Source organism: Gadus macrocephalus, chromosome 5 (assembly GCF_031168955.1).
Source record: "Gadus macrocephalus chromosome 5, ASM3116895v1".
Classification (NCBI taxonomy): domain Eukaryota; kingdom Metazoa; phylum Chordata; class Actinopteri; order Gadiformes; family Gadidae; genus Gadus; species Gadus macrocephalus.
Window position 1 is genome coordinate 16,831,143 of NC_082386.1, and position 25,000 is coordinate 16,856,142.

Consider the following 25,000-nt stretch of genomic DNA (forward strand, 5'->3'; position numbering starts at 1 on the left):
GAGGAGGAGGTGGAGGAGGAGGTGGTGGAGGAGGTGGAGGAGGAGGTGGAGGAGTTGGGGGAGGAGTAGGTGGAGGAGGAGGTGGTTGAGGAGGTGGAGGAGGAGGTGGAGGAGGAGGTGGAGGAGGAGGTGGAGGAGGAGGAGGTGAGGAGGAGGTGGAGGAGTTGGGGGAGGAGTAGGTGGAGGAGGAGGTGGTTGAGGAGGTAGAGAGACCTCAGGGCGGACTAGTGTCCGTCTGGTGCTCTCATTAACTGTCGAAGGACAACTTGCACCTCAATGTCCTGCCGTCGGATGGCCTTCAGTCATAAACACACGCTGTATAGACCCAGTGTATGGTCAGCCCCTGCATAACGCTGAGGAGACAGTGAAAATGGATGATGTGAGGGGGGGGGGGGGGGGGGCGAGGGGGGGGGGGGCAAAGGGCGGTGGGAGTTGATTGGACCGTTGGGAGAAACGTTTGGAGAAACAATGGTCCCCTGTGTGAGGAGACAAAAGTAAGATAAGATAAGATATACTTTACTCATCTCACCACATGTATACATACTAGAGCTGTCAGTTAAACGCGTTATTAACGGCGTTAACGCAAACCAATTTTAACGGCGTTAAAAAAATTATCGCGCGATTAACGCAAATATATATATTTTTTTTTCTTTGGCTCAAAACAAAGAAGCAGTAGCCTGACTGCTATGTTCAAATGACATTTGTTCAAAGCAGTCGTTTAATTGCACTATAGGCTCTTTTTTTGTATCGTCCTGTTTTGATCAGTATATGCCAATGTTGTTATCAATAAAAAATCATTTGCACAAGACAAGCCGATGCACTTCACCATGTTGATAAGAGAATTAAAATGAGAAGAATTATGGGACAAAAAAATCAAGGGATATTTAGCATAGAAAAATAATTCGCGATAAATCGCGATTAATCGTGAGTTAACTATGACATTAATGCGATTAATCACGATTAAATATTTTAATCGCTTGACAGCTCTAATACATACATATCCCACCTATACAGAAACCATGAGCCCATATAGAAGAAATGAACCCTATATTCTATGGCAAATTATGATTATTGTCAGGCATATACATATATTAATGGTGGTCAATAGTCATCTTTCCCCTATAAATATGGACTGACATGAGTTGGGCCTAAAATGCTGATTCCATGTGGAGGGTCCAAGGGATCAGAATGTACATAAACGGTACCTACATAAACGGTACCATAAACACAGGATTTTGAACCAATCAAACATGCAATTTTTCTAAACGTTATCTGTATGGTCTGACATGTTTGTGTACGTTTCTTTGTTCGCCTGTTCGCGGGTAGCAATAAAGACTCTTATCATACTTGACCTGGACTTCCCGATTCCTCAAGGTCTGTTAGTTTAGTTGAAGTATAAGCAGCCGTTACTCAGAGATAGCAGAACAAGATGTGTGCAGATATACAGGTTTGCAAATATACAGGTGTGCAATGAATGAACAGGTGCAATAATACAGTTTGATAAGCAGCTCAAGCTAAAGTTTAAATGAATATTCTTCTGTCCTTGCTACAAAGGGGAGTTATTATAAAGTGCAATTGCAGTAGGTAAAAAAGCGTTCTTAAATCTGTCCTTTCGGTAGCTTAGCTGTCGTAGCGTCCCACCTAAAACACTCTTTTGTTTACTCAAAAGGGGTGGAGGAGGATGTAGGAGGCAGAGGAGGATGGAGGAGGCGTTGGAGGAGGAGGTGGAGGAGGATGTAGGAGGAGGATGTTGGAGGAGGAGGAGGTGGAGGAGGTGGAGGAGGAGGTGGAGGATAATTGAGAGTTTTCCGCCTGCCTCTCTCAGGCCCTGTGTCCGTCCCGAGGGCGGCCTGCAGTACAAACAGTGAACTGGTTGCTATGACGACCAAGAGGTCTCAGTCTCTCGGGGTCTTCATAACATGTCTTATGAACATTAAAGGTGGTGCTGCCGATGTTATTGTAGGGAGGTGGTGGTGGTGATGATGTGAGTGGAGGGAAGTGGTGGTGATGATGGGGGTGGAGGTGGTGGTGTGGGAGGAGGGAGGTGGTGGTGTTGATGTGGGCGGAGGAAGGTGGTGCTGTTGATGTGAGCAGTGCTGGTCCTGGTGGTGGAGGGCTTGATCCCAGAGGGCTGTCCTAAAGTTCTCTCTCTCTCTCTCTCTCTCTCTCTCTCTCTCTCTCTCTCTCTCTCTCTCTCTCTCTCTCTCTCTCTCTCTCTCTCTCAGGAAACAGGGCTATAGGCGCCACACACAGGAACCTAATGACTTCCTCCAAAACACAGAACACCAAGGGGGCGAGAGAGAGGGAGAGAAAGAGAGAGAGAGAGAGAGAGAGAGAGAGAGAGAGAGAGAGAGGGGGGGATTGGTGCCGGCGAGCCACAGGACAGAGGGAAGAAATAGAAGACTAGATAAATTCGATAGAACCCTTCCACTTCCAGTAGCCGACTTCCTGCCAGAAATCAATGCAGACTGAAGCCAGGACCAGAGAATAAAGACCCACTCTACAGGAGATTCCACGTACACACACCCATACACGGGCACACACACAAAGACACACACACGTACCCTGGCACATCCACACACTCACACACACTCACACTGGCACACAATCACACAGACGCACACACACACACACACACCCATGGAGATACAAACATACACGAACATGTATACTCACATACAGGTGCACTTATGTGTGTGTACATGTGTATGTGTTTCTGCGCGTTTGTGTGTGCGTGTGTGTGTTTGAAAAGCGTGATGACACCCCAAAGGACAATGCACAGGAAAACCTCATGTTCTGTTTTTATTTTATGACCTATTTCATTGGCGAGGAGATAAGGCAGGATTACCCACCCTGCTGAGACACAAGGGGAGGCTGCTCCCAGCCAGGGGCCACTGGATCAATACACGACAACCACCATGGGAATGGAGAGAGAGAGAGAGAGAGAGAGAGAGAGAGAGAGAGAGAGAGAGAGAGAGAGAGAGAGAGAGAGAGAGAGAGAGAGAGAGAGAGGAAGATTAAGAGGCAAGGTGAATAGGTGCCTTTGTGTGTGCTCGTTTGTGTGTGGGCATTTTCGTGTGCGTGTGTGTGTGTTTGTGTAGCTATGTGTGTATGTGTGTGTGTGTGTGTGTGTGTGTGTGTGTGTGTGTGTGTGTCTGTGTCTGGGTGTGTATGGCTCATTGAGTGTGAGTGTGTGTGTGTCTGTGTCAGTGTGTGTATGTGTGTTTGTGCGTGTGTGTGTGTGTCTGTGTCTCGCTCTGTGTGTGTGTGTCTTGTGTGTGAGTGTGTGTGTGGGGCAGACCATGATAAAAGGTGACTGTATTCCCCATGTTGTGCAACGGTGAGCGGGGGGGCGGTGCCGAGTCATTACAGTCGCCCCCGGAAACCATTGATCAAACTTGTCAGAATCCGGCGATCGCCTCTCTGTGTGGCATCAATTGGTGTGCACGTCTTTATCTCCTCGGTGTGTGCGCGTGTGTGTGTGTGTGTATGTGCGTGCACTCTTGTGTCTGCATGTGTGAGTGTGTGTATATGGGTTGGTGTGTGTGAGTGTGTGTCTGTGTGTGTGCGTGGTGTGGTGTGTGTGTGTGTATGTGTGTGTGTATGTGTGTGTGTGTGTGTGTGTGTGTGTGTGTGTGTGTGTGTGTGTGTGTGTGTGTGTGTGTGTGTGTGTGTGTGTGTGTGTGTGTGTGTGTGTGAGGTATGGTCGGCATGCTCTCTGCTCTAATAAGTTAATTGGTCGAGGCCAATAGAATCATACAGCCTAATGGATCGGAAACATTAGGTCAATTAGTGCAGAGAACAACAAGCAGAAGACACAGTCATCATCCTGATGTCATCATCATCCCCATGGCCTAAGGCCCCTCGTGGTCATCTTGCTTCATTCTTGGTCGCGTTCATAACCAAGATGGCCACTAGGTGAATATAGAACCGCCGGGCTGCCTGCACACACACACACACACACACACACACACACACACACACACACACACACACACACACACACACACACACACACACACACACACACACACACACACACACCACTAAACGTGTCTGTTCATTTCCTTCACATGTGGCTTTACTGTATGTAAATGTATCTTTATACAAATCTATTACTGTACGTATTTTATGTAGAAGCAAATGAATTACTCAAACAAATATGCACAGAAAAACATATGTACACATACACACACACACACACAATCACAACCACACACACACACACACACACACACACACACACATAATAACAACAACCAAAACACTCCAAGGTTCGCTGGGTGAAATGGGATTAGGGGCGCCTTGCAGTAATCCTGTTTGTTTGGTTGTGCTGCTCTTCAACCGCTGCGATTCCACCACCAGGAACCTCTCCCCAAACCCCAATCTGTCAATATTCCTTAAGACTGAGACTGAGCCCGCGTGGGCACCACCGCGTGGCACACAAAACATATCAAGAGTATTAGGGTGATCTGGGTGATGGCGCGCTCGCAAACACATTAAGCTTCCTCTAAAATTAACTTTGCAACGCAGGGCTCCGTCTGTGCGGCCGTACCACGGTTGTGCGCACGTCGACCCACGGAAGCCAACATGCGCGGAAAGTGTCAATAAATAATACAAGTTTTCTAGTGCACTGGGCAGTGGCGCATGCTTTTATCCAAAGCGAGAGCGTAAAAAAATCAATATTTGAGTGCTGAACCGCAACCGAATGTAACGAGTCAGCCCGACGTGAGAGGAAGCTGTAGGGGCAGAAACCGACGGCGCTTCAATCACAGCTGTACCATTGACCCCCGTGTGCGGCTTAGGGTGGTTCAAATTTATCAAACCAACTCACCAAGGGTTCCCATCATTGGTTGTTGTTAACAATGAGGGAAACTAACTCGGTGCAACAAATGTAGGCTTTCATAGTGTCATGAAGGACGTTGTATGAATGCATTGTTTTGACTGTCTCGTGTGGGTGGAGGGACCTAAGGGTTGCGTTAATTAATCGGTCGAACCTGGTCCCTGATGGGTGTGAAGGAGCAGGAGCTCGGGAACGGAGATAGAGAATAAAAGAAGAGCGCGGTGACGAATGAGTTGATCGGGGAAGTAACGTGCTGTTGCTAACGCAGAGCTGCACTCAATGTTTGGGGCGGTGGCCGTTCGCATGCTATCAGGGCTGCCGCCGGCGAAGACAGCTTAGCGGGATAACAGCAGCTAGGGCCGGGGAATTGGAGTCCGTACGCGGTGCAGCTTCCCAGCCACGGGTTCTCAGTTTCCGCTACTTGTCGGAGGCATCACGAGTGCTGGACGGGCGTCTTCCTTCTCCCTTTTGCCTCCCAGCACCAAGGCCTAGACCCCGGGGAGGGTTTTGCGTTCCCTTGAGAGTTAAGTTTCAAACCTCTAGAGTGTGTGTGTGTGTGTGTGTGTGTGTGTGTGTGTGTGTGTGTGTGTGTGTGTGTGTGTGTGTGTGTGTGTGTGTGTGTGTGTGTGTGTGTGTGTGACCTGTCAAACCATTTCATGATTGGGTTGGGAGGGTTGTAATGATGAACTCGATCCTTATGTGGCCTAGTCTGACGGCGTCTTTGGTGTGACTTGTTAACTGGCATTGTGAACGTGTGCAGTGCCCTATGGGGGTGGTGTGTAGGGCTTTGACTTATGGTGTGTGCGATAGCTTTTGTATTGCCTGATTATTCTGGGGTTCCCTGTGTGCTTATTCATTTTAGCGGACAACATTGGGGTTTAGGACTTCATGACCCAGTCTGACATGTTTGGTAGCTGCAGGAATTGTATTAAATAATGATCATTGTTTCTACATGTGTGGTGTTGCCTGGGTTTTCGGCCATATTCCTCAAGCTGCAACAATCTGACCATACATTCTAGGTTCATTACAATATTGAGTATCTGAGCTTGGTTGGTGTTTTTGTAATGGTGACATTTTGACCTGAACTACTGTAACTAAAAAAGTAAACTCCCTCGATCCTAAGTTTTTAGGAGGGAGGGAGACGTCAAAGTCTCCTTTAAATTGTTGTTGCCATCGTTTGCTTCCATGAACAGCATCAATGCCTGTTCTGATCAATGATCTGATCAAGGATCTGATGAAGGATCTGATCAATGATCTGATCAATGACCAGAGAGCGAAACAAAAGAGCAGATTGACGAGAGAGGGGATTTCAGGGAGATGATGAATAGCACACACTGATTAATGATGAATCGTCTGTTACATATTAAGATAAGAAGGGTGAGGGGAAGCTTCTCTTGATTTGGAGCCAAATACTTCATTTAGTTTCTTCAATTAAAAAGGAATTAGGGATCATCCAAACAAACCAAGAACTAGACCTACAAGTACCTTTGTTGGAAATGAATACGGAGTAGGTCTTGACCAGAACTGTTTTATAAATTAAAATGTTGCAGTTAGAAGACCAAGAAAAACATTAATGAAAGTTCAAGCTCAGTCAGTCGAGCCTTCACCATTTGGTGATGGAACCCAGTTGACGCAAATAGAACCCATTTCGACGCAGCAAGCCAGGCGATAAAAATGTAATATCTGCACTAAAGCGACATCTGGTGGCGGAAAAAAACTCTAATAGCCCAGTCCTACAGCGTTTAAGTTCATGCAGAATGTGTGTGTGTGTGTGTGTGTGTGTGTGTGTGTGTGTGTGTGTGTGTGTGTGTGTGTGTGTGTGTGTGTGTGTGTGTGTGTGTGTGTGTGTGTGTGTGTGTGTGTGTGTGTGTGTGTGTGTGTGTGTGTGTGTGTGTGTGTGTGTGTGTGTGTGTGTGTGCTGGAAGAAATTAACCATTACTTTTTATGGCAAACTATGATTATTATCAGGCCTATCTATCATATAAATACATTTAATAGTGGAAAGCAGCTAAATCACTCATACGTTGATAGAACAGAGAGTGCAGAGGACAGAGACCCCTTCAGACTCACAAAACGGGGGCTGAATCACAGGGAGGGACCGCTGAAAACTCCTTGTTGTTCACCACCATGGACTGATGGTGTCCGACTGGTATCATGTAAAGGTGGAATTAAGATATTAACACTTTACTGTTCCCCATTTACTGAAGTTACAAAGCAGCAGGTCCAACTCACAACCCCTCCATCACGTCCCACTGGGAGGTGCTGTGTGCATTGTGATATAGAACGTCGCCGGTCATTATCGAAAATATGGCCCTTCAGGGCAAAGTTCCTACTCTGTCAGACTCTTCACCGTATTGAAAAGAAACTTGGGATTGTTTCTATTCAAGTTGATGATACTGGAAAAGTAGGCGTTCCTGGCAGTACTGAGCGCACCCTTATAGGTGAGCAGACTGTTGTGCCATGCATGATGAAATATCTCAAGTTTAGTCGAGTGCCATTTGCGTTCAAGGATTCTGCAGCTTCGCTTCAGGGTGCCCGTTTCTGCATTAAACCAGGGAGCTGTTTTTTTCAATGATTGTTTTTTAATTACGAGCGGAACAACTGAATCAATGGCAGCAGACAAGGCATTGTTGAGGTCATCAGTAAGGAACTCCACAGAACCCCTATAGTTACAAAGAGGAGCAAGTGAGTGGGGTAACTTATCTGCCATAACTGTAATGGTTGCAGGGGTGTCGCGACGACAGCTGAAAGTAGCCTGCTGATCCTCGCAGGGGCAGGATACCACCACCTGGAAAGTGAGCAAAAAATGGTCCGATAAAGCTGAGGTGTAGGGAGAGACCATTAGGTCTGAAATGTCTACAACGCGGGTCAAAACGAGCTCTGGCGTGTTTTCCACCTATGGAACTGAGGAGCAGAACGCGAGCACCTCATCTACCACACCTATTCTTTGGCTTTAAATTAGGCTTAGAATTAGATATCAGTGCTACTCCACCACCTTTCTTTACTTCTCTAGATACTTGTGCGCTAACGTAATTGGGGGGAGTAGCTTCGTTTAGGGCTAGAAACTCATCTGGTTTAACCAGGTTTCACAAAGGCCCAGTATGTCGATCTGATTATCAACAATTAGATCCAGGAACAAGAGCGCTTTAGATGAAAGCGACCGTATATTCATGAAACCTATTCTGAGTGCTTCCATTATATTATTCTCAGAGGGAGTCCGGTTAACACTCGGCCAGTGGGATAGCGAGTTTTCGCTGCACTCGCCTGCGGGTTTTACACTTTGAGACATTGCGAGGCTGCACCACCGTACACATAGGCCAGTGTAGCAGGCCAGTGGGTGTGGGGTTTCCACGCCACCAAGTTGAATAGATATTACGACACAACACACAGAGAGCAGTTCAAAGGGATGAATTATTTACAGGGTAAATCGGTATCACCAGGGGAAAAGGGTAATCCGAAGTCCATGGTCCGTGTCCGGGTCTCTCACACTCTTAGCCGTACCGAGCTACCAGGCGATCACACAGAACCTGCCTGCTCGCTAGCCCTAGCCCTAACTCTCGCTTGTGGTAGCCTGCTCCCCTCTTTATCAGCAAGCACTTTATCAGCAAGCACTCGCACTCGAGCCTTGGGTCAGCCTTAAAATGTTGATTCTGCTCAAAGCTAATGTACTTCACTTCCAAGTAACTGTACATTAAAAAGTATTTCTGCTCAATTTAAAAGGTTGAATCTCCTCGTGACTGAATGTTTTTATACAGCGCGCAGGCTGTATGTGCGCAGGCTTGATGCGCTCCACTTTTTTCTGTGGAGAACCAGCGCCTTGAATAATCACTACAGCGTTTCTACAGCTCGATGCGGTTTCGCAATGAATCTGTTTTTACGGAAAAAAACGCACAAAAAACGAAACCAGATCGTTTCGGCTCCGTGTGGACGGGGCCTGACTCTCTGTTCCTCAGTGAGAACCAGGTTGAGAATGAATTGGGGGAAGGAACTTTGGCTTTGACTCCCTCAAGAACATGAACCACGACAAGGAGGAGAAAGGGATCTTTGCCGGGCAGCGCTTATGCACCTCCGCCTCCGGCGGTGGTCCCTCAGCGGGGCTCAAGCGGGAGACATTCGCCGCCAACAATCCCTTTCTCCTCCATGTCGTGGTTCATGTTCTTGAGGGAGTCAAAGCCAAAGTTCCTTCCCCCCAATTCATTCTCAACCTTGGCTGAGATAACCCCCAATACGAGTCTCGTTGTAGAAATACCAGACGTGTTATGCGCCATCACACCAACAGCAGAACGGTTATCCAAATAACAAGGAAGTGTACAACACTTGCGTTACAGTCCTGGAGCTCTATATCTAAATAATATAATATAATACATAGATATCTATATCATATAACATATTGTGTGCGCCTCCAGACGATATTATGAATCACAAACGACTTTGTCGGGTTCTGCGACGTCTCTGGTTCTTCCACATCAACCTGAAGTCGACTGAACCGCGCGCTGCCTGCGGCCGGCTGCCCGCTGCCGGGCGATGGTGCCTCGCGGCAACCGGCGGCATGTCGCAGTTCATGTACTTCAGCGAGTCAAACCAAAGTTCCTTTCCCCCAATTCCTTCTCAACCATGGCTTAGATAACCCCCACGACAGTCTCGTTGTGGAAATACAAGACACGTCAAAGAACCGACAAGAAACACTTGCGTTACAGTGTGTGTATTCACACACACACATGTGGCGCTCGCACGGTCGAGTCTCATTGGCGGGCCAACGTCTCTGGGCGGGCCAGGCAGAGTAAGGGGAGGAGCTGAGATTCCTCATGACGTCATGAGCACAGATTTCCAAATCAGCGCGCTTGAGCCTCCGTTTTTTCAAAGGCGAGCAGAACAGCTAGTGCTCGTTTTACACCAAACGCAAGTTTTAGCCACTGGGGGACCATAGGCAGGCTAGGGGAACTCATATTTATGTTAGAAAACCTTATAAATTGAGATTTTCATGTCATGGGACCTTTAAGATCAGATCAACAGTCTCTCTGGAACCCAAGTCGGGACTACAACCCGACCTAAAGGAACTTGGTCCTTTCTCTGGAACTCCAATCCAGATTCTAGGACTCTTACCCAGACAGAACTTGGACACAAACTCAGGACTCTAACCCTTATACAAACTCAGGACTCTAACCTTTATACAAACAAACTCAGGACTCTTATACTCAGGACTCTAACCCTTAACAATATTCTAGGACTCTAGCCCAGACCAAAGGCATTATTCTTATTCTAGGACTCTAACCCAGCTTCTAGGACTCTAGCCCAGACCAAAGGCCTTATTCAACAAATTCTAGGACTCTAACCCAGCTTCTAGGACTCTAGCCCAGACCAAAAGGACAAACAAACTCAGGACTCTAACCCTTATACAACCTTTCTCTCTGGTATCAGATCATGTATTTTTCTGGTAAAAATAGAAAATAAAGGGAAAGTTAAAAAGGCATTTTAGTAAAATAAAGGTAAAGTATTTAAGATTTAGCAGAAAGCTAAAGCAAACATAAAAGTCTTCAATCTTGTTTTAAAGGTGCTCAGAGTTGGGGCAAGTCTTAAATCCTCAGGGAGTTTATTCCAGCTATTTGTTGCATAGTAACTAAATCCTGCTTTCCCATGTTTCGTGTTTACTCTGGGGATAATTAACAGATTGGTCTCAGAAGATCTTAGTGTTCTAGAAGGCTTATGTAGTGGAAGCATATCAGTTCAATATTTTGGGCCTAAACCATGTAGGGATTTATAGGTTAGCAACATGATTTTAAAATAAATTCTCTGACCTACAGGAAGCCAATGTAACGATTTAAGAATTGGTGTAATATGTTCAAATTTGTTGGTCTTTGTTAAAACTCTAGCAGCAGCATTCTGAACAAGCTGAAGCTTCCTTAGAGTTTGTTTTGGGAGACCTGTAAGGAGACCAATGCAGTAATCAAGCTTACTAGTGATAAAGGCATGTACAAGTTTTTGTAAGTCTTCGGTGGACATGAGCCCTCTCAGTCTTGCTACATTTTTAAGGTGATAATATGCAGATTTTGTAACTGATTTGATGTGACTTTCGAAATGTAAATCAGAATCCATGATAACCCCTAGATTTCTGGCTTTGATTGAGGTTTTCAGGGACAGAGAGTGAAGGTGTTGGGTTACTTTAAGCCTTTCCGTTTTAGCACCAAATACAATTATCTCTGTTTTATCCTCATTTAGCTGAAGGAAATTTCGGCACATCCAGTCTTTCACTTGCTCAATGCACTGGCACAGCAGATCGATGGGCCGATAGTCATTTGGTGATAGCGATACATAGATTTGCGTGTCATCAGCATAGCAATGATGGTCAATATTGTTATTATGCATGATATGCCATAGTGGGAGCATGTAGATGTTGAATAAAGAGGGTCCTAAGATCGAACCTTGTGGGACTCCACACATCACGTTGGTTGATTCTGATACAAAGTCGCCAATGGAAACAAAGTAGTTCCTATTTTGTAGGTAGGATCTGAACCAATTTAAGACTGTGCCTGAAAGCCCCACCCAGTTTTCTAACCTGTCCAAAAGTATTGTATGGTCTACAGTGTCGAATGCAGCACTGAGGTCTAGTAGCATTAGTAATGAGGTTTTGCCAGAGTCTGTGTTAAGACGGATGTCGTTTACAACTTGGCCTGTAAATAATTAATAGGAGAACTCTGGAGCATTTCAATACAGCACAAAGGTATTCGAATGATGGAAAATCACCAAATAACATCTGTTTCCCCTGAAAAACATTTTTAAATATAACAGCAACCCCTCCACCTCTTTTTCCAGATCTACATGCATCAAAAAAGTTATAGTTGGGAGGAGCTGTCTCTATCAGAACGGTTGCACTGTTATTTTGTTCCAGCCATGTTTCAGTTAAAAACATAAAATCCAGTTTAGAGATGGTAATAAAATCATTAAAGGGGACTTATTATACCACCAGGTGTGAGTGTGATTAGCCTTACAAGCCGTTTCGAAAATCTGTCCCATATGACATCACTAGTGGGTGTGTCCACCTAGATCTGTGCTGGATAGATGAGCAATGTTTACTTCAGTCCACTGGGTAGGCTGGTAGATAGATCTATCCAGCACAGATCTAGGTGGACACACCCACTAGTGATGTCATATTAGGCAGATTTTCGAAACGGCTTGTAAGGCTAATCACACTCACACCTGGTGGTATAATAAGTCCCCTTTAACTAAAAATTATTTGTTATTAAGAGACCTAACATTAAGTAGACCCATCCTGATGGTGTTGTTGATAGGCTTTAAGGTTGTTTTTGGTTTGGAGGCAATATGTATGAGATTTGTGAGGTTAGCAGTGTGTCTAAGTTTCCCTTTGTTTACTCTCTTAGTGGTTACAGCAGGAATGCAAAAGTTGCCATGTTTTGACATAGGCAACCTTGGGTTCAGCAGATTATGCGAAACGTCCTTTATACTTTGTCTACGGCTGAACCCTTTTTTGTCTCAGTAATACTCAGGACTACTATCAGTACAGGGGGCGGGGGGCTGGGGCTCCCTCCGCTTTGGTGTTATCAGCCTGTGGGCATGACCTGGCGATGCTATCATTGACACAGATGCAAGTTTGATGCCAACATATTCCAGTTTCTTAAATTCAGCTGGAAAATCGCAAAGGGAGGAGACAGTGGAGCTGGAGTTGTTGTTGTGGCTATGGGAGGAGTGCAGAGGAGGGGGGGTGGCCGTTCCTCGCCAAGCCAGCATCAGCGATGGGGGAAGGCACGGTGTCCATGGTGTCGGGCAGGCTGTTGTCTCTCTTCAAGGTCTTTGGTCTGTAATGCAGAGGAGGGGGGTGGCCGTTCCTCGCCAAGCCAGCATCAGCGATGGGGGAAGGCACTGTGTCCATGACGTGGGGCGGGCTGTTGTCTCTCTTCAAGGTCTTTGGTCTGTAATGCAGAGGAGGGGGGTGGCCGTTCCTCGCCAAGCCAGCATCAGCGATTGGGGAAGGCACGGTGTCCATGGTGTCGGGCAGGCTGTTGTCTCTCTTCAAGGTCTTTGGTCTGTAATGCAGAGGAGGGGGGTGGCCGTTCCTCGCCAAGCCAGCATCAGCGATTGGGGAAGGCATGGTGTTGATGGCGTGGGGCGGGCTGTTGTCTCTCTTCAAGGTCTGTGGGCTGTCTGCTATCTGTGTGTCAGATAGTGGCAGAGTAGATGTGTGGGGGAGGCTGGAGTCTCGCTTCTTCTCAACCTGTGCTCTGACTGTGGCCTGTGCGTCAGACAATGGAGATTTGTGGGAAAGCGAGAAGAGAAGATTGTCCCTCAACAGTTTTGAGCCTAACCTGTTTGGGTGTAGGCCATCTGCTCTGAAAAGATATTTGCGCCCCCAGAATAAGTTGAAATTGTCAAGAAAACCCCTTCCTTTTTCATTGCAGACTCTGGAAAGCCATGTATTCAGTGCAAGTAGACGACTGAATCTGTTTATTCCCCTGTCAACTGCTGGTATGGGTCCACTGATGAATGACTTGATGTGTATTTTGTCCAGTGTATCCAATAGATCAGTGTAATCCCTCTTCAGAAGTTCTGACTGTTCTCTTTGAATATCATTAAATCCTGCATGCACAATAATCTGTGAGATTTTGGGGTTTTCCAATATGATTTTGGCTAGTTTATGGTTGATATCACTAACCATTCCATATGGGAAGTTGCATGTTTTGATCTTCTTACCGGTTATATCCTTGATGGTTGAGTCTCCCTTAATCAGAGTGTCTGGTTCATCTGCTTTCTCTGAGATGGGCCCTTGTTGGACGGTGGCAGACACATGCGCAGCCCGCCTCCGTGGCGACTGGTTGTTCCATGTCTGTCCGTACCGTCTGTCCGGACACATTTCAGGGGTCAGGGGTGCACAGAGTGAATACCACCTTGAAACTATGGGATAGTAGCCCAGAACCTTTAGGGAAACATATAACAACATCTGATGAGTACCCTGTTCCAGGATAAATGCTAATAAAGTGAATAAAGTGATTTTAGAGAGGGTTTAGTACAGGTAGGTCCAGACGGACTAAATGGTGCCATTTGGGCACTTTTGGGCACCATCAGTGCCATTTGACCTGACTGTAAAACTAATTTTATTTCACTGACATATCACTATAGGTATTCATTCCATCCAAATTCAACAGTTTTGACTTGTTTTGAAATTTCACCCAGACCTCTCTACATTTTCCCAGTCATAGAAAATGATAGAATCGAAATGAAGTTTGACTCCACCTGGAGCAGATATATTTGAGAACAACATATAATAAAAATGAGGAAGAGCACGGCTGAGGAAGGGGAGCAGAAGCGCGTCTCGTGGATTCTGCTTTCTTTGGCTCAGAGGTGGGGGTAGTTGTTGATGGCCGTCGGGGGGCTGACGCTGGAGCAGGAGCAGTCGATGAAGGTGGCTCATAATCAGCATCATCATCACTGGGGAACCCAAGAAGAAGAAAGAAAATAATGTAACTTAAAAAAGAGACAAGTAACAATATGTTGGGGTAAACAAGACCTGTACTGGGGAAGTCAACCAACAATCCAGTTTGCACCAGTTTGAGTGTGTGCATTTACTAAATTCATTGCAGGATAATAAATCAAATCCAAGTTTATTTATACTCCTCTAGCTCCCATCTGGCTTCGGTACGAGGACCACCGGGCTGGACCAGGCACTGCGAGACTCCTCGATGACACCGAGCTGTAGCATCCGGCGTAGCTCGGCCTGGATGGCCTCCCTCCGGGCCTCCGGGATCCTATAGGGGGGAACCCTCACCTTCACTCCCGGCGCCGTCCGGATGTCATGCCGGGCGATCGTGGTCCTCCCCGGCAGCTCGGAGAATACGTCCCGGTGCTGCATGATGACCTCCCCGAGGTCTTGCTTCTGGGCCGGGCTGAGGTCCTCCCCCAGCGGAACCTCCGGGATCTCGCGTTGGGCCGCCAGTGCTAGGGGGGCAGGGTCAGGGAGTTCCCCTCCCCCTCTCCACTGCTTCAGGATGTTGATGTGGTACACCTGGGTAGGCTTCCGCCTCCCTGGTTGTCTAACCCGGTAGTTTACGTCACCCACCCGTTCCACTGCCTCATACGGTCCCGGCCAGGAACTTGCACTCTGCTGTGGGGACCAGGACCATTACCCATTACCATTTTTGTCCATAAAAAGACACGCATTTAAATGTGTTTTCCACGCTTCCAATATAGCACAAATAATTTTAGTTTTCCATCCTTTCATTATGACACTAATAAATGTCCAACTTTAGCAACTTATTATGCTTAACCAAATGTATGAACCAATTTATATGTGTTAAACAATAAGGTATAATAATAATAATAATAATAATAATAATAATAATAATAATACTGTGTTGACCATCTAGGGTAGCTTACAGGTACACCCAGAGTTTTGAACGCACTCTATGCCTGTGGTGGCGAAATCGAATATTTCTTGTCATACTCATGTACGGTTCAGCTAGAGTTTACTTGAGGACAACGCACGGCTCAGTTAGAGTTTACTTGAGGAGAACTTACGGTTCATGTGAGGAGACACCAGCTAGGTTCCTGTGATGTCATAAGTGGTCGTATAGAAGTTGGCCAGGGCCAAATTATTCCCTATAAAAAGGCCTGCCGAATGATGAAGCGAAGAGTCCACACCCCCCCCCCCCCCCCGGGCGTGGGGACTCCATCGCGGACGTCTGCCGGACATCAAGGATGAAGACCCAGATGCCGGACTTCAAGGATGAAGACCCAGATGCCGGACTTCGAGGATGAAGACCCAGATGCCAGAGTTCATGGATAAAGACCCAGACGCCAGACTACATGGATAAAGGCACAGAAACAGACCACAAAGACAAAGACCCATGGACCAAGACCAGAACCAGGACCAAGACATAGACCCAGATATCTTCTCTCCAAATACTCTCCAACATTTTTTTAATGTTTTTTTCCGTTTATTGCAATGTTCCAAATATTAATCCTGCAAATAAAACTACCCATCCATTTTCTATCAGTCAGTGAAAGCTTTTTATAGAAGATTAGAATAGCACTTTGTGGTCAGCAGAATCAGTATAAGCCTCGTGGATCTTAGAGGTTACTTAGTCCAGTTCAAAGAAACATATCCCTAGAGTTAGTTATTTCCAAACGCTTAAACAATCCTAGCGAACTTCCAAGTGCACGGATCCCAGGGGAGGGCTATCACCACCCAGACGCGATCGGCAGCCACGGCCCTGACCAGGGTTATGCTCAGGGGTAGGGCGCCAAAGCAAGCGGGGTAGGTTAATACTATAGTTAGGGGCTGGGTGAGTCTCCCCACCAACCTGTTAACAACCGTTACTGGATACAGGTTTCACTAAATCCTCCTCTTGGAGGCGGTATAGTGGACGGATCTAACAGTGTGTGTGTGTGTGTGTGTGTGTGTGTGTGTGTGTGTGTGTGTGTGTGTGTGTGTGTGTGTGTGTGTGTGTGTGTGTGTGTGTGTGTGCCGGCGTGTCCACTGCCATGTGGCCTACTGGATAAGGATTTGGACCAGTAAACAGAGGGTGCAGGGCTGTACACTTACTTTTTAAAATGGTAGCACTGGTGCTAGCAAGCGAAAAAATTCAGTAGCACAAAAATATTTTTTTAAACAGAATAGGACGTATATACCAAAACAACACTATATGAACAAATTTAACAACAGTAAAGTGACAATGAACATATTAAATAGTAAAGTGACTATGAGAGCCTCTTTTAAAACATCAGCAGCCAGAAGTGGTGAACACATTCAACAAAATTAAGTAATTATTACAAATTTAACAAACACTTATTTATTAACCTCTGATGTCCTTTCCCCTACCTCGAGGCAATATTTACAAAACATAGACTTCTTGGATTGGTCGTAGACCAGCCAATTGAACGTTTTTAACCACTGGGGGTTAAACCTGTACGTATTCCCGTTGGCCGAGACGGAGTCAAGGGTGGAGTCGGCTTCGTCCGAAGGTGCCGGTTCCGTGCTTGTGGTCAATCTCTTCCATACGTGGATTTTTTTTTCCAAGTTTCCATCTTTATTTGATGAAGAAGAACTTCCGAATACAGGGAAATACCTTTTCATTTTTCTGTTTTGTTTAAAAAGTGAATTTCCCGCGACCGTTACAAAGCCTCTTCCTCAACATGCGAATGTTCGGGAAATGTAGTTTTTTAGTAGTCGAGCGGAACTGGCGAGCCTATAACTCAAAATACATTTCCCAACCTTCAACGCTCCCATCATGCTCCCACACAGTCGCGCTTAGTGGTGCCATTGAAAGCCGTACAGAAAGACGTATTTTTTTTCGGCACGGGTCCTTCTCAGCCTTTCGCACCGGTGCGAGTGGACTTGTATTTATCTTCGCACGCTAAATATTTCAATAGCAAATGCGATCAAAACTGTCGCACTGTACAGCCCTGGAGTGGCCGGTTTGAATCCCAATCGGTACACAAAAAATGTGGAAGGGGCATGTGATCACCAGCCTTCGGATGGGTCAAAAGCATGTGAGCGAGAGGCATGGATGGATGGAAAGAGGGAGAGTGAGGCCCCGTCCACACGAAGCCGATTTCATGGCGAAACCGCAAAGGTCTTGTACGGTTCGGCCTTCCGTCCACACGAAGCCGGCGAAACCGCTGACCGAAACCGTAAACTTCTGAAACCACCCTCGGAGGTGGTTTCAAATCTACCTGGTTTCGTTTTGGATTCGTGTGGACGCCTGAAACTGACTGAAACCGTAAACCATGACGTCATCGCTCGACCCTCTAGCCAATGACTGTTGAGCCCGCGGAGTCTCACCCTTTATGCGCATGCTCGCCTCCTCTTCTTATTTATTTTTCTGCTGGATTTCCGTAGCTGAAGCAGCGCCTCTTATAGGCCTGGAATGTGTACTACAGCGTTTCTACAGTTCTACCCGGTTTCGCTTGACTCCGTCTTTTTCGCTTGACAGCGTCATTTCTCTGACGCTGCAATTAAATAAATGGACGTTTCTGTTTTTCCGACAGCAACAACCATAAACATATAAATAAAATTAGTTCAAATTTGGGTTTACGAATGCACACCATTTGGGCATGTTCTCAGATTATGAAACACAGGTGTGCAAATTTGTTTTGCAATTCCAACTGCGCTGCAATAATTGTAGCAAAAGGATTTGTGCACCTGTAACACAGATTTGTGTACTCGTAGACCCTATTTTGTGTTTACAATGGTATAAAAAATATTTACGACTAGGCTACAAATGTACTGTTACACATTTGTGACTTTAGAGTACACTTGCAAAATAAAAATACGACTTCAAATTTACTGTGACTTTAGTGTACGCATTCAAATTCTGCAGTTACAGGTCCTAAAGACTTTTGCTACAATAATACCTTCATACACGACGACATGCTCCCCACAAACCAAACACAGGTTTACCCTTGTTTGAAAGTTCTGCATTCGGCAACCACTTCCCTCTTTTTGGCATGAGCCAACATTTTTGCATTTTTTCCGGGTGACAAGGAAGGTCAACAGGGAAGACAGTTTGTCAATCACACGCATTTCACGTGCACAGTTGACGTGCATGATTGCGTGCACTGTGAGAATAAATGGGCTGCAAAATAAAAGCAATGCGGTTTTAGTCCACCCATACGGAAAATGTGTTTTCTTTCTTTTTCCTTTTTTTCTTTTCTTTTTTTATTATGTCACAAACTGGCTCAGCATATGTGACAAGGAGGGGAGACAAGTCAGGTTGAAAGTGATAAATGAAAAGGTTTTATTATCACTTAAACAATCATATTTACAAATAGCATGAGGTGTGGAGAGTAGTGGCATCAGTGGTGAATGTAGTGCATGGATGAGTTGAGATGTGTGTGCTGCTGTTGAGTGTAAAAGGAAGCCATCAAAAAGAACCAAGAACCAACAACCGGTAGCAGCGTGGAGCCTAGGAGAGAGAGAGAGACAATGAGACCAGGCTGGCTTATATCACCTTGGGTAGAGGCCTAGCCAGGTGTGAGCAACTTGCCCTAACGACCCTCCCTTTCAGCCAACTCCTGCAGGAAGTAATCAGCTGCCGAAAGGGAGGGGTCGTAACACCCCTCCATAAGAACGAGGTTCCACCTCGTGTTATACATCAAACAAAGTGTCAATATGTCCCAAACTGTCATGGTTCATACGTTACCAATAACTGACAGTCAGTACCGCACTCCCTCCAGGCTGCATCCTCCAGCACATCCCTCCATCCTCACCAAACCGACCAACTCATCACCATACCGACCAACTCATCACCATACCGACCAACTCTTCACCATACCGACCAACTCTTCACCATACCGACCAACTCTTCACCATACCGACCAACTCATCACCATACCGACCAACTCATCACCATACCGACCAACTCATCCCCACACCGACCAACTCATCCCCACACCGACCAACTCATCCCCACACCGACCAACTCATCACCATACCGACCAACTCTTCACCATACCGACCAACTCTTCACCATACCGACCAACTCTTCACCATACCGACCAACTCTTCACCATACCGACCAACTCATCCCCACACCGACCAACTCATCCCTTTTCAGATTTCAACCTCTCCAACTCTAACTGTTGTTTTAACTGCAACTGCAGCAACTCCTTCTGTTGTTCAAATGTTAGAGCTCCAGGATTAGGCACTACACTAGTCACTGGACTGCTAACTGGCTGCCAGCACAAAACTCCAGCCTCAAACAGACCATCCCTTAAGCAGGTCTTCACACTCTCCTTTAACTTCTTATCTGGAATGTCAACTTCATAGTGCTCTGCTATCCTAAGAAGTTGTTCTTTAGTGCACTGCTCTAGCAAAGCCTGTGAAGGTTCCTGGATGAAACTCTCCACCAGGGAAGCCATCCTCAAAAACAAATCAGCCTAACAAGTTACAACTCTTGACTGAGACACGCCGAAAACCCAAAACCTGAGGTAACAGGTGAACAGGAGCCCCACCCCTATCCTGATGTTAACTACAACCATTAAAACTAGCTAACTAACTTGCCCTAGCCTTCGTGCAGTTAATGGTGGGGGGTACTTATGCACGCGAAACCAGCGGTGTGAAGAAGGCAACCAGAGGACTGGCAACCCTCTCCCAACCCTAGAGGTGCTCCCGAGCTAATAGCTCTACCCACCTTCGCCGCCACCTAAATTGATCACCACGAGTCCCCTAGAGGAACCCGCTACCAAACCTAACAGGGGGTAGAAACTCCTGCTCCAACAGATACCAACATACCCCAGGTAGGGCTAACCGCAAAGCCCCAGTCAAATCTAATCACCTTCACCACAAACAGAAATGGACCAAATACCTCTCCTTTAATTTCCTACAAGAAATAACCAGCACTGACAACAACCTGACATTTCCCCTCCCAGAACAGTTGATGATTAACCACAGCACAGTCAGCTATGTCCAACAACAAGTAGTGTACACTCCAACAAAGCAAACCAAAAACCATTGTCTGCAAGAGGAGGAAGCACACACCAACCTAAACCGGGCCAATTTACCAGTACAGTCAAAATTCAAGCTATTTTAATCCTAGTACTGGATCCCGGACGTGCCCCCACTTGTCACAAACTGGCTCAGCATATGTGACAAGGAGGGGAGACAAGTCAGGTTGAAAGTGATAAATGAAAAGGTTTTATTATCACTTAAACAATCATATTTACAAATAGCATGAGGTGTGGAGAGTAGTGGCATCAGTGGTGAATGTAGTGCATGGATGAGTTGAGATGTGTGTGCTGCTGTTGAGTGTAAAAGGAAGCCATCAAAAAGAACCAACAACCAACAACCTGTAGCAGCGTGGAGCCTAGGAGAGAGAGAGAGACAATGAGACCAGGCTGGCTTATATCACCTTGGGTAGAGGCCTAGCCAGGTGTGAGCAACTTGCCCTAACGACCCTCCCTTTCAGCCAACTCCTGCAGGAAGTAATCAGCTGCCGAAAGGGAGGGGTCGTAACAATTATCATGTAATCTTTCGCGGGCCGGTCAGAACCATCCCGCGGGCCGTATTTGGCCCGCGGGCCGCCAATTGAATAGCACTGCTATAGATGCTTGATAGTGGGCCAAGAGATAATGTGGGGCCGCGTTGCGACGAAGCGGCCGCGCGAACCCGACAAGCATGCCGCCCCGTGATTGGCCGGCCCAAACGGCCCACGAGAGGCCGCGGCCCCTCTGGCATCTGCCCGAATGCCAGTCCGTCCAGTCCGTACTGGATACCGGTTTGATATATATGTATATATGTAAGGTTTGTCTCACTTGTATTCATTTTACTCTTAAATAACTTGAATTGAACTTTAGATGTTATGGGATAAGCAGCACAGCAGTCAGGGAGCTATTTAAAGCTATAATAAACTGTGCATTTTGTTTATTTAGGTAAAGAATTATGATAAAATGTAGGCTACATGCACAATAAAGCATAAAAAAATAAATGCTGCGTGCATTTTCTTTTCGCTCTAGGCTGAACCCCTGATGTTTCAGAAACCTAGAAACACCGCTGCCAGAAATTAACAAAAAGCGTATCAAAATCCCAAAGTGATAGGCCGACTACACATTACATAGAAGGCATGGTCCAATGTTGCAGGGGATGACCTCAGATTAACTGAGCTCCCCAACCTTATCAATCCACGAAACACACCGGGAGAGGCCAGAGGCGGTCAGAGAGACGACCACAGCCTAAGAAATGTTATAGGCGTGGCTGCTTTTAAACGATACCCAATATTTGCCTACGAGTATCAAAGAGCTTTGCCATTACGACCTCATGCATGGGTGGAGCTTGATTTCAGAAACACACGCACGCGAGCGCACACACGCGCGCGCGCGTGCCCATGTACACGCTCATGCGCACGCATGATCATAATCGCGCACGTAGGCTATGTTTGCCTTCTCAAGCAAGAGTCAACTAACCAATCAATAGACCTCAAGATCAAGTCGCGGATGCTTCGTCTCGGTGAACTCCAGGGAGGACATTTACAAAGACACCTGGTCTGCACCGCTTTTATTTGGGATATGTTATAGCGGTAAGTAGGCTCACTAACTGCATTTGGGTAATACGTGTCCAAATTACTGAACACAGAAGAAACGATACACAGGCTAAAATCCTGAAACCTTAATGTGCTGAGACAGGGTCTAGTATAAAGTAAGCATAGGCCTACTATATACTAAACACTGTTAATACAAATATATAATCAATGTCTGAGGACAGCCGGATTCTTCTCACTCTGTCATCATATCCGTTAGGCTACTAGTTTAGTTTTATAAATGCTAAAGTACACTTTTAAATGTGTCCCGATAAAAACCTGAGCTGTTTCAAATGTCGAGCACAACAACGAAAGTATCTTTAGTCTTGAAAGACCATGAGATCAATTATTGAACTGGCATTAAAGGCTTGAACTTATGAATGTGTATATGGCTACTCGCAGTGGCGTTTCTACATTAGGGGCAGGTGGGGCAGTGCCCCACCAGACCCACGAGATGGCGCTGTTGAGCAGAAGGCGCAATCCATTCCTACTTCGTGGCAAACTATATATATTTTTTTATATACAAAGTAGCGTACACATTTGTGTGAATAAACTTGACTCACAAGCATTATAGCCTTGTTTTGGAGTAATTTGATTCGTGTGTTCTACTGCCTGTGTGCTTGCTTGAATGAACGTTGTCTATATTTACGTTTCCTGTTTCCGGAGGGGCAAAGACCCACGCTGCCCCACCGTTACCATAGAAACACCAATGAGCGCGAACCACACCGGCCAAAGTTAACATTGAGGCTAGGGGCAATTTCAAATGTGCCCCTAGACGTTAACTGCGTAATCTACGTATTCTACGTAATGTAGAATTACGTAGAATACGGGTGGGGGCCTGCACGCGAGTGAGACCGTGTTGGGGGTTGCCTATGGCAAGCCGAGTGTGCCACAATTCGACTTCAATTAAACGCGTTCTGAAACGCCAGCACGCGTGCCCAGAACGCGTTTTGGTTTTCCAGAACGCGTTCCGGCGTTTCAGCGCGCGCGCCCAGAACGCGTTCCGGCGTTTCAGCGCGCGCGCCCAGAACGCGTTCTGGCATTTCAGCGCGCGCGCCAAGAACGCATTCCGGCATTTCCGCGCGCGCGCTCAGAACGCATATTAGCATATTAACAGCACGCGTGCTGTTAATATGCTAATGCGCTCCTCCCCTCAATTTTCTCAGCCAATAGATTTGAGCCGTTTTCCCCTAATCATATGCTAGGGCAAACACACAGACAACATCAGTCGAGACCAGTGGGGTGTTCCACAAAGCCGGTTTTATCACATAACCGGGTAAGTTAACCCAGGGTTTGCTGTAACCCTAGGTTTTCCGTTCCAAAAGGATCACGGTATGTTAGTTGCTATAGCAACATATGCTCTGAATCAAACCTGGTCGGACCAGGTTTTGCGCAGGTTAAGTTTGAAACATAACCCGGTTTTGGGTATTTCAACCGGCGTTCACCGCAGATTTCATGTGTTCACAATGGCATGCCCTTTTGATGAGTGAACTGCTGATATCAGAGCGCAAATTATACGTGCAATCCACCGGGAGCGATTGATAAGACCACGGCTCGACATCTTGGCATATTGGATGACTTTTTGCTGGAGTGGAGAGATATAGATTCTCGCGCAAATCTTTAATATATTTAAATAGCCTTGCATAGCCAACACTACCAATCGAGGACCTGGCCTCAGTTCACTCCAGACTATTTGCGTAGCCCTCCGTTTTTTTCAAATGGTAGTTTTATCTAGGCTATAATGCTGGAGATGCTGAGCACATCACAGTCGTTTCAGATGACCCATCCAAGATTTGTATCGGCCTCCTATCATACAAAGAGCAATATTGTCTGAGTACTATGCCGAGAGGCATTTACAACATAAAGTATAAAATAGTCCTAACGGACTTGCATCCACTGGAGAATGTTCGATCGTAGCCGGCGGCTTCATTACAAGCACTGATCCATCTTGATCTGTGAAGTTGATGAATTGTCACTTTTAGGTTTTCTACCCAGTTACCAAAAAAAGAAACATTTGGAATAGGCCTAGTATGCGCTGTGGCAAGCACACGGTTTGCATGTGTTACTTCGAAGGCAAAAAAAATCTAAAATACAAGAAAACACAAAAACCTACATTAAACCAGTGTGTATGGCCCATGACTCTCTGAGGTGGTAGGTACCTCCAGGTAGGCTACCCCCTCCATGCCAGGGCGCCCTGAATTTATGTTTATTAACAGCTCCTCCACCGGGGTCAAGACAATTTGAGGGCCAGATCCAGTCTGCCGACTGTCGGCCTTTTCACGATTGGCTTAAAAAAATGGCTTATTTAAATTTATACCAATACGATGGTGGGAAAAGCTTACCAGTTTGTATGTTTTTTATACTTCATTTTTATACTTGATCCTCTGACCGCTTGGAAGCAATCGGAGTAGGCCTACATGTTGTTTTAGAAGAAAGGGGTTATGTGGTAGGATCTTTAAGAATGCTTAACTGGGATATTTATATATTCATGGCTCAAATATTAAGGATCATGCTTTTGACGTGTAACTAACGCATTTACGCGGTCAGCGATCCGCTGCCAGGCTTTGGTTCTCCGGGTTCCAGAGGTTTTAGCGTTCCCTTTTCTTGTGATAATGTCCTTCTCCTCGTCATAGCTCTCCAGGAGAACCTGGAGTTCCATTTCATTGAAATAAGCGGCCCGTTTCGCCATATCGATCAGGGTTTCCATGATCCATACATCACGTCTTTTTAAGTTTGGCGTGGACGCGCACAACCCTGTGTTAACCAACCCCGAGTTGATTGAACTAATGCATAACCGCTGCTGTGGAACCGAAAACTCTGGGTTGGTCGGCACAGGGTCAATCAACCTAGAGTTCAGCGTTAACTCAGTGTTTGTTAAACCTCCGTTCGTGGAACACCCCTCTGGTCCGACCAGGTTTGATTCAGAGCATATGTTGCTATAGCAACTAACATACCGTGATCCTTTTGGAACGGAAAACCTAGGGTTACAGCAAACCCTGGGTTAACTTACCCGGTTATGTGATAAAACCGGCTTTGTGGAACACCCCACTGGTCTCGACTGATGTTGTCTGTGTGTTTGCCCTAGCATATGATTAGGGGAAAACGGCTCAAATCTATTGGCTGAGAAAATTGAGGG

General features: G+C 46.2%; 1 protein-coding gene and 1 long non-coding RNA gene across 2 annotated transcripts in view; one reads left to right on the forward strand and one right to left on the reverse strand.

Moving 5' to 3' along the window:
* Positions 1–6,598: 6,598 nt before the first annotated feature.
* LOC132457498 (uncharacterized) lies at positions 6,599–8,403 on the reverse strand. The gene is made up of 2 exons (XR_009525687.1): positions 8,263–8,403; positions 6,599–7,631 (listed from the first exon to the last, which is right to left on the reverse strand). It is a non-coding gene; the product is annotated as an uncharacterized LOC132457498 (long non-coding RNA).
* Positions 8,404–21,678: 13,275 nt separating this feature from the next.
* LOC132458258 (uncharacterized) overlaps positions 21,679–25,000 on the forward strand; it is an 18,667-nt gene continuing 15,345 nt past the window's right edge. Inside the window, exon 1 of the mRNA XM_060052834.1 lies at positions 21,679–21,864. The gene's annotated coding sequence lies outside the window, so the exon portion shown is untranslated. The remainder of the gene's footprint in view (positions 21,865–25,000) is intronic.